Below are 14,999 nucleotides of genomic sequence, written 5' to 3'. Positions count from 1 at the left end.
AGGATTTTCCTGATGTCTAACCTGAATCTTTCGTGCTGTGATTAGGTTTATTGCTCCTGACTTCATCCATAACTTAGGTTGTGTGCATGTCTCCAGTCTCGCATAATCAGCTAATTAGTGTAGGTGGACATTATAACAGGCTTGGTTTAGGGCTTGCGGTTTCCGTGCACAGATTAGAAGGTGGGCAATGGCCCCAGTTTAGGCCAGCAGTGTAACTGGTTTTCGCCAAGTCCCAGAGTGGGCTGGGAGGTGGTTCCAAGACCAAGTTCGAGAGCTGCCCTGGTACCTGCCTGCAGCGTTCGCGGGGGTTACAAACCTGTTTGTTGCCTTTGCTCAGGATTTACTGTGGCATTTATAATAGCCCAGGGATCACCCTGCAGCGTTGAACAGGCATGCGGCTGCGGCAGGCTGGGGGATTACGTCGGCTTTGTTTAGTGGGATTCTTCACAACCCGAACCCTTCCATCATCGCTTCGAGGCCGTGCTGCTGGAACGTGCCCCATGTGTTTTGCCTGACTTCTCTCCCAGAGCTGACCGCAGTTACAGCACGTCCTGACTCCTTTCGTTGATGCTGCTTCTCTGGGGTGGTATACGTTACGTGAGCCGCAACCTCGCTCGCCTGCGGCACGGTTTCAAGTTGGGATTTAAGAGGCTGGTTACAACTTCCCGAGCGCAGAGCAGCTGGAGACCTCTTTGAGGCGATGCCTCTGCGGGGTTGGGGAACTGCCAGCGGACTGAGGGGCGGCTGCTCCGCTCATCTCCCCGTTGTGCCCTGCCTGATGCTGGCACGGCTCCTGGGGACCTGCAGCTGCATCCCACCCCGGCTCCCGCCCAGCCCAGACCTGCCGCTCCTCTCGGCACTCTCCCAGACTCAGCTTACGACCCAAATTTTTTGAGATGGGATGACTGGAAGGAAGGCAGGAGGTTTTCAGGTAGGGCAGGGAGGAGGAACATGGTTTGTTGGTGAAGAAAATACTGCAAGGGATTACGTGCCTTTCGTTGGTGACTGCTGAGCGAGAGGTGTTCAGTAGCTAACTTGGCTGATACGCACCATTTAGTATGTGATGGATTCCTTAGGTCTTTAGATGAACTTTTATAAAGAATAAAAATAATTTTCTTCTGATTTTCCTCCAGATGAAACCCAGTATATACAGGTATACATATATCATGTATTTTTTTCTTGTTAAGAATTGGAAGTAATATGTTTCCTATAATACTTCTCATGTTTGGTCTACATCGCCCTAGGTCAACTCACAGCCTGTGTACAAAAGGCTGGTTCCATTTTCATTATGTGAGAAAAATGGCCTAGACTGCTCTTCTGCTCTCTGCAGTTCCAGGAATCCTAGTTATAAATGCACCTAATCAACCTTCAGTGTCCTTAAAACATGCAGTTACAGCTCGTTGGCATAGAAGTAGTTACGGAAATGAGAAGCTGATGCGAATTTTTACTTATCTTTACTCTTACTTCCAAATGAAGACTATTTACACAGCAGTGTTATGTGTCACCCAGCTTTACTTACTACTTCATATAACTGGAAGTTTAGATATTGCAGCTGTGCAGGGCTGTAGTTCTTATGTTATTTTACTTTTCAGATGGATCCAGTAACATAGTTTAATGCAAACTCACTGATGACATCCACGTGTATCTTCACAAGCATAAGGAGTTTTATGAGGAGTAAAGATTGTGATATTGCCCTGTACAAAAAGTTTCAGTTATGAGGTCTGGATAAAGTTCAAGGATAGCAGATGTCAATTTGCTCAGCATTTGTGGGTAAAGAAACATTTTGAACATTGAAAACCAATCAGAAAAAACACAGTCCAAAAATAATGTTTTTGAGAAAACTGAGTCTTTAACAAAGCAAACTGGAACTCTGCTTTGGCACAGCGGGAGCCTGCTGTGTAGCGATGAAAAAGAACAGTTTTAAATGTAAATAACTTGAAGAATATAAACAATGCAAAATTTGTGGCAAATTCATAATCAGCTTTTCGCTGTGTTTTACATTAAAGATTTTTTTCTTTACAGTATTGGCTTAAATTACAGAAAATTTACCTCCCATGGCTTCTTGGAAAAACTGTGGCATTGCTCATAGTTTCTGACAGGGCAAACGGGGAAAACAAATGAGTGCTGGAGTTGTGTGTTTGATTAAACACTTCTTTGAAGTAAAACTTTTGTGTGGTTTCAGCTTTCCTCTTTGGCTTTCACTTGTCATCTTCTGATTTTATTGTCTAGTTTTCCTTTGTCCACAATATCAATTTTAGCTTCCTGTTGTTACTGATTGATTGAATTACTTCACTTACCATTCAGATGTCTTTATGCTGTTATTTATAAAACATTAATATAGTAACAAGTGGTGCAGATATGGTTAGTTGACTAGGGTCATAAAGTAAGACTCAGTATAAAGGCTATAATCTACTGCAGACATAATTGCCTAGGATTCACTGAGGAGCACAATAAATGCCTTATCTGTAACGGAACAGGAGTAGCTGTTGCTTGGTATCCTGTGTTTCGTACAGGATTACTGGGTTCAAGTGGGCTTCCGATTTTTTGACGTGGCAAAAAAAACCTCAGTGATTATACTGTTGCATCTGTTTCTTCTTCAATATTTTGTCTCCCAGCTGCATGAAGGATTTCACTGGCATTGCAGCCCAGTGGAGCCAGCTGGTGATTTTGACTATCAGTGTGATAGCATCCACCCTATAGAACATCAGAAAGCATTTTTCTTTTATTAGCTTGATATTAAAAAAATGGATTATGCATTGTATTTTGCAGTTTGAATGGAAGGTTAGCCTCTTCCAGGAGTCCCAAACAGCTTTGTGGCTGCTCTGAGCATAGGAACAATCTTGCACAGTTTACTGTACAGTAGCCTTTAACTCCTCCAGCTCACTGGGGATACACTTAGGGGAGAGGTCATGAAGTTGCACTCTGCACCTTGCTGTTGATGGCTCAAAGGTAATAATGGTCTTTATCTGTGCTCTGGTCTTTTTGTAGGTGTAGTTCTGTAATCATGTATGAGCAAATCTGTCTGTTTGGTAGGTAGGACAGTAGATACAGGTTGGTCTTCTCTCTCCACCTTGTCCGTTTACAGTGTGCAGTAAAGGGGACTGCCGAGTCCACTTATCCTTTGGGACTGGATTCCCTTAGCGGGCCAGGAGTCTGTCCCACATATCTGCCAAGGCTGGCAGGCCTGAACAGATCAGGGCTCGGGGTTTGTTGCTTGTAACACAGAACCATTGAGTTTCACAGTAAATCTCTCTGTGTCATGATTTCACTCTGAAGATGTGCTGTACATTGTCAGGAAAATGTGTTTGAGTCTAGGCCAATCATAATTTTCAGTGAAGCTATTTGGATCATCTTTTATTTTTAAAAAACCCTCTACCTGTTAAGATGCCATGTGGATTTGTTATAACAGTTTTCAGCCAGAACAGGAAAATGTTGAAATAGCCACAGGTCAATGAAAAATACCTGGCAGGAACTCGGTGATCTCAGTTTGACCTTCTGCATGTTTGCATATACGTTAAAAAAAACCTTGCAGAATGGAGGCTAGAGCAGTGAATTTGCTCTAAAACTGGTATCCTCAATACTTTCAGACCGCAGAGGCTTCTGCACGGAAATGGATTAAACAAAAAGAGCTCCTTTCCACTTCCTTCCTTCGTCATCATGTACCTTTGCTTTCAATAGGGCTTTTGTGAATAAAGTGCCTGAAGATGAGAACCAAGAGCACTTGATGTAAACATCCCTTTACACGGCTGCGACAGAGTAAAAAGACTGCAGGGCAGCTGACAGCCACGTCTCGCAGTCTGCAGGCACGTGGTGGTGAGCACTGTGATTGTGCTCGGGTTTAAGTTGTCTTGGCAGCCTTCTTAGTCATGTCAGGGGATCTAATGGGCCAAATACTGCAAGGATTGTGCTAAAGAGTAAAATGTATTTTTGAATTAAGAGGCTGAAGAAACTGGTGTTTTCTCATACTTACTGAAGCTTTCCCCAGTGTGAAAGTTTGGCATGGTGTCTGACACAGCGTTGTGGTTTTGCTTCTAGTTTTATGTCCGAGAAGAGCCTTGATTTCTGTGATTCCTGGTGGCAGATCACGGCAGTATCCAGGCAGGGTAAGAACATCCCTGCAGAAGGATGTTGCGATAGTTGGTACAAGTATCCATCAGGCCAGAAAGATGGGAGTATCTCACATTGTCTGATGGAGACTGTAGAAAATCCATAGTGAAAAAGGTGGGTCGATCAAAGGCTGATCTGGAAATATCCGGTAAAATGCAGTGTACATCTTTTGAAAAGCTCATATGCTCCATCTGATGCTAAAGGAGTCACTGAGGGACGTGGGAAGGGAGAATTAATCTCTATCTGAACACATCAGCATAGCTTTCCTTTACAGTCAGCAGAAAGGGACACATTTACTAAGTCCTGGTTTAGAGGCCTGCTTTTGTCTAATACGAATCAAAGCCTGAAGGCACCCCTTTCTCTGTCAGCTGTACAGAAGTTTAGACAGCTACCTCAGAGAGAGACATATGTTTGGATGAATCCTACTCTGGAAATCCTTGCAGACTTTGGTAGGCTGTGGATCAGCTTTGGCCGAACTGTTGTTGATCCATTTCTGTATTTGAGCATATTCATTTAATGGCTCTTTTCCACGCTTATATGTAGTTGTTTTATAAATAATAATTAAAATAAAAAAAAAAATTGTCTGGTGCTATTTAGGAATTTGGCATTACAATGTTATATGTAAAGGTTTTGATTTTTGCAGCTGTAACGCTCTAGTGATAAGCTCATCAAGATCCCAGTCAGCTGAGAACCATCAAACTTACCACAAGTACTTTTGTTATACAAAAACACATTATACGTTGGAAATTGCTGCAAAAGGGCAGGACTGGTGCGGCAGTTTGACCTCTTTGAAATGAAGCAGTCTTCCAAACAACATTACAAAGGTGTTTCTTTGCATCCAGATGGATTTTCTGCATTTTGTTTATTCTCATTCCTAAAATACACATCTTTTCAGTGCAGTGTATATACATAATATATGCTTCTGTTTAGTACTGTATAACATTGTAATTGTAAACAATTCTTCCCTTCACAGAAAAGAGAATGTGTGATAATCAGTTAGCAGTTTGTTCCTTGGAGATCCACCATGTGAATCTTTGAGGGACATGAACTAAACTAGAGGCTTCTTAGTAGTTCACAAAATCACAAAATGTGATGAGCCTTTTCCTGGGCCAGATTTCCAGTAGACTGCAGAAAATCTGTTTAGACAGATATTTGTGCATATTAACAATCCTTAGGCACTGAAATACGTACTTCTGCAAATAATGACCTGCGTCTTAGCCATGGATGTAATAAAGTACATAGCTGAAGAGATAAATATGCAGTTCTAGTACCCCTTGTTAAATATTTGTCCATGAAACTGGAGCCCAGCTTGAGATGAGGTATTGTCAGGTACTTTGTGTAACTTTATTTTATTTTATCTGTGTGCTTTTTGTATAAGTTAAAGAATTAAAGCCTGAGTCTACATAAATAAGCAGAGCCTGGATCCACAGCATTCACTTATGTTTTGGCAGCCCAGTTGAGTTACTGGGTAAGACTGGACCCACAGGGCCCTTAGCTGCTCCCCATCACGCTCTCACCCTTTCTTTTGGGAGCAGTTCTGAGCATACCAGGGCTGCTTACCAGCTTCCCCATCAGATCACTCCAGTATGTACATGCATACCTGCACACTCTCTCCTCAGCGCAGGGAGATGGCTAGGTATTTAAATGGGATTAAGCTGCTGCATAAAAGGGAGAAAAATTGCATTTCAAGTTGTTTAATAGGATAGTTACGATAGTTTGTAAAGTCCAAATTATTTTCTCCCAGTCTTCTCTGTTTACTGCTCAGTTGGCATAGACACAAACGACAGTTGCCCTTGTACTGTAAGTCTGGTGTCCTTTTTGATACCCCCTTTTCTCTCTTCCCTCCACATCTTCTTCCTCTGTCCAGTGTTGTTGCTAAATCTTGTCATTTTTTCTGTGTAAAATTTCCCTTTTGCCATCTTCTTTCTGCCTGATTCAGCTCTATCACCCTGTCTCCTTCAGTGCCTTCACTGATGCTCCAAGCTGTGAAACAGTTGCATTAAAACTAATTTGTGTTTGCCTTGATTCCATAATGACCTCACATTAGTCCATTTCCCTATTAATACTCTGCCTGTAAAATGCCACCGAGATAATGAACCTCATCACAACGTGCTTTTTCCTAACATAATGGCAACAGTCTTCCAGTTTGTGAAGTACAAGCTGGCTGAACGCTTAGCTGATGCTTAATTTAATTAATGGGAGGATGCAAAATGTGCTAGCAGGCTAGTATTCCTCTCGGAGAGAAAATGATGATTACCAGACGCTACAAGTGATTTGTAAACAGCAGACTGGTATTTTTCCTGAACTGACTAATCCAACACTTCAGTAATGTGATTATCTCTTATTACAGCCTTTTGCCCACTCTGCCTCACATTTTGAGATGAAACCTGATATTTTTCCTTTAATATGCATATTAAAGATGATTCAGTTCTTTAAAATCACCATGCAAATGCACCAGGGCTTTGTTACAGTATTTTCTAATTACTGTGCTGTGGTGCCATTTACAGTGCTATGGTTTTATTTGGATCATTTGAGAAACGGTGAGGAAATGGTTGCAAATATGTTTTGCTTAAGCAGTTTATCTTCCTAGTGCAGCTGGAGTTTTTATTTCACACTCAAATGTACTAGTAAAACATCAGGCACTTTTTTTTTCTAGTCTGTGAAGCAGCTAAGTACAGCAATAAGGGAACTGGAGCCCTTTTGTAAGTATTTCTATTTCTTGAATAGTATCCCAAATTTTTTGTCTGCCTGCTGCCTTATCTGAGCCTAATATCAGAGTATCTGAGCATTTCATAGTCTCTGCAGTGCCCTCATACTCCAGTAACCCCATGAAGAAGGAAGACGGCCTCACTTGCATTTCACAGATGGCAAGCTGGGACACAGAGGCATATGGGGGCTGTCTGTACCCTCTAACAGAAGTGCATGAACAACGGGCTGCCGTCACATTCGGACCGTCACGATAGGGCTTCCCTGCGAGTGCTGGCGTTCCGCAGCGGCCGTGAGGGTCTCTGGTGGGAGCAAACCACTCACGGAGAGGTTCAGACCAGAGCGCCGAGGGCACGTTACTGACCTGGGAGCAGGACTTGAGCTGTAGGGGAGGGTAAAATAGGAAAGGCTTCTGTATGAAGTGAATATTCTTTTTCTTAAATGCAGCGATGTATACTGTCCCCTACTATTGCATGTAGTCTGCATAACCCTGTTTAGTGGTGACGTAGCGTCATCCGAAGGAAACAAGAATGCTTATCCTTCTAGGAGTAACAAGAATTTCTTCTAGGCACTGGATCCAGACTTACTTGCAGTTAGTTCCTTGGGGAATGAGCAGCAAGTGTTCTTCTTTTGCCTGTTCACCAGCAGAAACAATCAGTAGTGGACCGTACAGCCCTTCTGAGATGTGGAGGCCAAAGGCACACCTGTAAACCATGCCAAGTAGGATGTTGATGAAAATGTTCCTGCTCTTACTTATTGTAGCTTAGAGTAATATAGTGGAGTTCTTTGTCCCGTAATGGTGTGACTCATTTTGAGACTGTTTCTGTTAAAGTTCACAAATGTGTTTGAGTATTTGTAGAGTGCTGCTGTATGAGTAAGGCTGGCCAACTGTTTGTATTTTTTTGTGACCAGATGGTTCTGCTTTTGCTCTGCTTTTTTTAACCCCTTGCTTCAACAGGTTTCTTATGAGCTCTTTCTACTCACCACTCCACATAGACCATTGCAGTTTGCACCAGAATTAACATAAAAATTAGAGTTACCCTGGCTCATGATTTGAGTCCAGAGTTGAAAGTTAGATCAAGAGTTGGCATCTCCCTCTACTTCATGTATATCTGCACTCTGAGTAGGAAGATGGTTCTCCTCATGCATCTTCACAGGCATTGTGTTGTACATATTTGTCCTAGTCAGGAACTGAGTCTGTAAAGACACTATAGTCATCAGATAAAGAGCACCAATCTTCAAGACCAAGATGTCTCAGTCTGAGCTAAAGGAGAATCTGTTTGTAGGCCACCTGATGTCATGTATTACTGGATATATTTCAGATGGTTTTACTGCAGTATGAGATAATTTCACATTTTTTTCTATGTTAATTCTCACAGTATTCCCATGAGATAGCAAAAAGCAACTATCCCTATTTTTCAGGTTGGGGAGGAAGTAGAAGTAATGCCTAATTTACCAGAGCTCCAAAATCCTGATAGCTGGATTACTCCCAACACCTTAGAGTAATTAAGTGCCTGGATGTTTCAATTATCTAAGTTCTTTTGAAAAACACTTCAGTTTAATAGAAGTTCTGTTAAAATTTCCATGGCATGTATCTGTGAACATCTCTCTTGTAATGCCATTAAAAATCTGGCCACAATACTACTCTATTTAAATGTTTTTCAAAATTTTACAGTAAACATGAATTCATCTGACACAACTGCAGAAGCCCCCATCTCAGCAAGCCATCTTAGGCTTTCTTCATAGTCAGCAGAGAGAAATGTGCACTTTTAGGATGTGACTTCATCTAATCTCTTTTAATCATGAAGTGCCTGCTTCTCTCTATTGACTGCAAAGTAAGGCTAGACAATTAGTTCAAAACATTGTCTCCTACGCTATAAATACTTGCATTTATTTAGCTGAATCCAACCCTAAGTGATTCATCAAAGATCTCCCAAATACCCAAACCTCCAAGTCACGAACTTCACCAGTCTATCCAGCAGATTGTATTCACTGCCTTTGCTCTCTGTGATTCCTCTCTTCACATTTAGTTTGTTTTGATTTCAGCTGAACCTCAGCTGTAGAGACATGCATTAGGGAGAAGAAAGAAAAAATGTAGGATAAAAAGTTAGAGCTGGAGAGAAGTGCCAAAGAGAGTGTAATAGGTGTTCTCTTTGCAAAAAGGTCTGCTGAATTTAACAGGGACTGATAGTGTTGCACTCCACAGAAATTGCTCTCAGGTTTTTGTTTTTGACTAAGTTTTGACCTGCTTAGTGGAATTCCGTATGCAAGATAACACTTTCTGGTCACATTTGTGAAAGGTTTGGAAAAGAAATCCCAACCTGTCTCAAAATTATTGTGTATTACTTAACTTTATATGACCTTTTCAGAAGGTAGGTGACCTTATGCTTGAAAGCCAAATGCAGGCCTGGCACAGCATCCAGTGAATTCACTGTGGGTCCCACATGCTTCTCTAAGGGCTCAGTAAAGTCCAGTTCATTGTTGCTAAAGCAAATGTTAATTTGGCAGTAGAGGACAAAACAACCAGACACATTTATGGTATTATTGCTCAGTGGACATCTTTCCAGACCACAACAGAAGCCAGAACTTGGATTACAAACCATTTAAAATGGAAGATTTCTTTCTCAATTTTTACTCCAGCTGCTGGAGACTGGTTTGGGAAGAGGCTAATGAAAATGCTCCTATACATTTTTTTTTAATATGGATGCTTGTCCTCAAAGAACTGAACACAGGCCAGCAATTCATTTCCTGCACTAGGCAGCATTTGAATAGCCTATTATGTCTTGACAAAAATTACTCTCTTATGGGTTGAGCCAGATTAGAACCTGTGAAACAGAGGTGGAAACCTGGCCTCATCTTTATCACACATATCCTGTCCTAACTATTCCCACATCAGAGTTTTAAACGTGCTTTCCTAATGAACCATATTATTTTGGAATGTTGCGTTGCCTGTGATACTTGGAAGTTAAATGGTTGTGATTTGGGTTTATATTAGGTGGTAACCTGCCAAATGGCAAGACCGGTAACAAAATGAAGTCTCTATCTTGAGTATATGCTGTAGACGAAAAACGATTCTCTCAAACAACAGTAAATTCTCTTTAGAGTTACCATTATTTCTTATTTCCTCTTGCCACATTTTCATTCATTTCTTCATTGCCCTCAGGCCCTAAAGCATGCAAGCCCAACAGATCTGAAGACTGGAGAACTTGCACATCAAAACTGCATATATTTTTATTGGAAAATGAAGCTGACCTTTTACGGCCATACCTGCATGGCAGTCTTGAGCCTGTGCAACTGGGGAGATGGCCAGGCAAGGAATAAAAATAAGAAATCTGTCTTACTGATTTTGCAAAACAATAATCATCTTACATTAGCACCATAACTTTTTCTCGTGTGATATGGTTGCATAAAATTGTCAATCACTAAAAGTAGCTGATTCTGGAGTGACTCCCTCTCCAGATGTTTCAGGCCGTTTCAGGAAGTCTTGGTGAGGGAAGTTTTTGCACGTGCTTGAAAAATATTGGGCACAATGAATGTGATTAATTAATGCACAATTAAGCTGAAGAGAAAAGAGCTGCTCTCCAGGAAGGGCCGCCCTTTTGCCTGACTTTTTGTACCCCGTTCCCTGGTCCGTACCCCTGCGCTGCCCGATCCTACGCGGACACGTGACAGCGAGTCGGGAAGTGCCGTGGCAGTTGGAAGAGTTTTCTGTGGTTGCTCTCCAGCAGCCACCGAACATTAATGCCTCTCTCCCTCCAAGGTCTGCATGAGGAGATCTTGGAAGTGAGCTGGGATCAGTGCTACAGGGAGCAGCTGCCGCCGGGAAGGGCCAGAACAGATGTGTCTGTGCCATCCACGGTCATAGGGCAACAGCAGAGGCTCTCTTCCCCTACGTCCCAAAGGAAAGGAGATCAAAATGGCCTTTCTGTTCAAATACTGGGTTACTTGTGTGTCCAAAACTTCTGCCATCCTGGGGGGCTTGGGGGGAAGCCTTGGAGTGAATAATGCAATATAGAATCAGGCCCTGAATAGGTCATTTTCATATTAGGACAGAGCAGCACTCTCCAGTCCTCTTTCATCATGTATTCCAGTTCATCGCCCTCCCTCCCCTAGTCTGTGCTGCTCGACCACGTGCTTTCTTCAAGCTACCAAGGGCATCCATCTCTCTTTTGTCACAGGATGATGCTGTTTGTGCAAACATAAATATTTAGAGAAGTTTACAAAAGATTAAGCTTCATCAAGTCAAGTATTCCTGCTAATGCAGTGTCGGGACAAGTCAGCAGGGAGCGAGGGCCTGGGCTGCTGTGCACAGCTGTTGCAAGACCAAACTGTGGAATGTTCATTTTTGACTCCACCAACTCCACTGATCAAAACCATTTTGGAAGTTGGCTCGTGGTTTTTTCTAGAGTGCAGTCCTCTCCATCAAAACAGCTTCTTCAGTGTGCGGGCTTCGTCTGTATTGTGAATCTCTTGCCTCAGTTTTATTGTTGTTATGCAAATTCCTACTGCAGATATGCTGCGCTTGCTGGACCAGTGAAAAAAATCCATGTTAGTGAAGTCCCTAAGATGCAACTCAGAACAAAAATAGTTGGGAGATCTGCCCACAATGCTTGTGCTCTCATAGTTTGGGTTTCACTCTGATCATCAGTACCTGAGAAAAATTATGCACATTCCCTATTAGTTATTACAGGGAGACTCCAAGAGACATAAATGATAGGGGAAAAATCCCAAGTAAGTAAGAATATTAAAAGAAAACCGTGAAATTGTTGGTTTGGGGTTTTTTTCCTAGTAAGGCAAAGCAAACAAACAGAAGTCATTCCAGAATTCATGCACCAAAATAAGTAATAAGAATATAGAAATACATGCAAGGCAAATGGATGCATGTGTGCAAACACATCAGCGTATATTTCCTTTAAGGGGCTGTGTCCATCTTCAGTCTCAAGTACTGACAGTTTGGCTTTCTGCTCCAGCGGGAAGTGGATTTGTCATACCAGCTAAAATACTATCCGCCTCTTGGACGGCTCACAAGTAACACCACTGTGGTGACAATTGTTGAAAAAAGAGATGTCTGGCATGCTTTTCTTCAGTGCTGCTTTGCTGCCCCTTTCTAGTGAGGAGACCACAGGAAATCCACAGGAAATCCTACCTTCCTAGAAAAATATCCTGCTTCCTCCTAAGGACCCATGGAGCAGGCAGTTTGACATGACTGTGGGCATTTCTGAGCCAGGCAAATTGAAAGAGAATAATCTTTTGTAGGAAGTGGCTCAAGCCTCATTGTTTGTCCACAGTGGACAAAAACCAGCCGGTCTGATCAAGCGTCAGTGATATTTTGGGCAGGAGCGTTGGACTAGATGACCCCCAGAAGCCCCTTCTAACCAATGTTTTTATAGTTCTATGAAGTCACATAATCTAACGTTTTTTTTCCATCGTTAAACTCTGTGCTCGTCTGATAAACACTGCTAGGCCTTGTATTTGGTCCCATTCTTTTTAAATAATATTTCTCTGAGATTTTAATTAAAGATGCATGTAATTAAAGTGTTATTTTTATTGCAAGTTATGAATTAATTATGGTCTTCTCTGGGAACACTAGAATTTTTTAAGCATTTTTCCAGCAAGCTGAATTATCATCACTTTAATACTTCTAATATATTCCTGTAACTGAACACATTTTATGAACCTAAAGAGGTTATATTAAATTTAATAACACAATGAGAAATATGCTTAAGGTTGTAGGCCTGTGACTTTGATGACTAATATGAATGGGCAAATTGAAACTCATCATTTAAACTTGCAAATGTAGCTGAAATGACTTCATGGTTCAGGCTGAAATACAATCTAACTGAATTCAATAGGGGTTTGCTGTTTGCAGCAGATCTCATCCACGGGTTTTGAGATCAAGGTGTCAGCTCGAAGGAGAAGTATAATCTGAGGAGGATATTGGGTGTACATAAAGTTGGGCTTACTTTCTTTTTTGCAGAGCTTCGTCTCCTGAATCCATTTCAAAATTGGAGGTTGCAGTGGATGGTCCTTGCTGTGCTGCTGTGCAAAACAGCGATGGGCAAAAGCGGGGAATGGTGACTAGGTGTCTTCAAGCTGCACTGACCTGAGAGAACGTTGTGCAGTTTTTTCGTCATAGGGTAGTTGTCAGGGGGGTGTCCACACACCCAGAGAAGCCAATCCTCCCAAGCCCTCGGTGGAGAGCGCGCTCCCAAGCGTACGAGGTCTGGTGTAGAGGTGACTCAGGAGCCTGACTCCACGGGGCGTCATTTTTAGCCTTAGCGAGTAACCACTGAACAAGGTGGGTGGTGAGCCCTGCGCTCCCGGTACAGCACCTCAGCTGCCATGTGGCAGGGTGGGCTAAGCTCAAAATAATGTTCTTACCAGTGTGCAGGTCTCTCAGCTGCAGGCAGTTTACCTAAAGATGCGTGTCCCTCGGTATGAAAGGCCATCGCTTCAGAACTTGGGGGAGCCTTTGTAGGTTTCCTTAGGAAACAGCTAATACAGTGTATTGAATTTGTATCGGTTTACTATGGATTTTCTCACCTAGAAAAAATTGAAAAAAAAGTATATTTTTAATATTACAAAGATATTCTGTCTTCCACAGCAATTAAAGCCAGAAAAACAAGAGGAGAGATGCTGGCTGTTATGTACTTCTAAAACTTTCAAATCTCTCTGGGAAAACTGGTCATTGGTTTCAAGCGTTTCCTTTCAGGCAAACTTTAAACTAGAGGAATTAGGATCAGAAAAATGAGCTGCTGTCAGATGATTATTATTTTCCATGATTCTGGTACCATGCACAAAGTAGAGGAAGGAAGCTTTCCAAACCAAGAAAAGGATATAGTCCGTGTTCCAAAGCACATAGTGTAAAAAGGCAGGGTAGGGAAGAGGAGGGATGAAGCTACACTAGAGAGTGATCTGGGTAATGCTAGCCATGCGTCAGATGAATTACAGCTGGTAGAAAGTGATAGCAATTTTTCTGGAGGAGAGGGGAATCAAATTTATTCTCGTTTAGTAAATGAACGTGTATTGGCCAAATGTTTTTGTGAATGCATTTTCATTTTAGGATGTTATTCCTGTTTTCTCCACATTAATTTTTAAGAATGTGAAACAAATGTTATATTTCCAGGTTTTATCAAGATATTTTCTTGGGGAAAAAGGACAATTGCGGGGAAATCCCATATAAAAATAATGTTTATGAGATTCTAATTTTTTCTGCTGGGTGCAGAAATGTTCAAACCTATTCCTAAATGGGTAAATCCCTTCGACCTGGGAGATGAAACAAAAAGGTTTTGTACTCAAAATCCATGTTTTAGTGTAGAGAAGTTAGAACAAGTAGTTGGAATAGAAAAAAAGCTCAAATGTAGGTGTACAAAACACTACAGAAATAAAAAGGTGTGTAAACATTACCTTTCCTCACTGCTGTGTCCTTGAAGAGCCGGTCTTGTCTTGAGGTTTCTTTTCAGCTCAATGACTTTCTGGGTTGCTGCAAACTCTGAGTAGCCCCTCTGGGTCTCACATGACCCAGTCGCTCTCTTTTTAGAGGAACATGCCATAATAACATTAAAAAAAAAAAAAAAAGCTAAAACAAATGCCATATGTCACAGCTTGCAAGATAAAAGTCCTAGTTCAACGGGTGTCTTTGAGGAATGTGCGTCTACTGACAGTGGAAATACTTTAACAAAAGAACCTGGAAAATGCAAAGCTTTTCAAGCTAGTTCCTGCAAGCAAGAAAGTATGTGTCATTCTTCCTCCCACCACTCCCCCATCTTCACACCTAAATCATTAATTTGTTTTCTATTTAGAAGGTTACCAGTAGTAACTTTCTGTTCTTTGAGGTAACTAGGGAGAGCTGCCTTTAGCAATGCTTTTTCTTTATTGCCTACTCATAAGAAGAATTGCTGCTTAAGACTAAGGGAGCTTTTTGAGGTGGATTTAAATGATGCTTTGAGGAAGAATGAGAAAGGATGTGGAGAGAAGTGTGCTGGAGCTTCTGTAGTACAGATTTGAGTACATGCCACTGTGCTAGCAAAGTCTGTGATGGGCACACCAAGCTCTGCAGTGTATTTTTGTGTTTCAGCTTGCATATTCTATCTTTAACCAGTCATATCTTTGAGGGTCAATAAACAGAAGCAGCAGGCCTGGATGTCCTGCCATTACCATCCCCAGCCAGCAACAGGCACGTGGAA

General features: G+C 41.8%; 1 protein-coding gene across 2 annotated transcripts in view; it reads left to right on the top strand.

The window, feature by feature from the left end:
- RPS6KA2 (ribosomal protein S6 kinase A2) overlaps nt 1-14,999 on the top strand; it is a 172,413-nt gene that overhangs the window by 53,544 nt on the left and 103,870 nt on the right. The window lies entirely within an intron of this gene.

This window comes from Buteo buteo, chromosome 9 (genome assembly GCF_964188355.1).
Source record: "Buteo buteo chromosome 9, bButBut1.hap1.1, whole genome shotgun sequence".
NCBI classification, from domain to species: Eukaryota; Metazoa; Chordata; class Aves; order Accipitriformes; family Accipitridae; genus Buteo; species Buteo buteo.
Note: the sequence above shows the minus strand (reverse complement) of the source record. Positions and strands in the feature narration are given on the sequence as shown.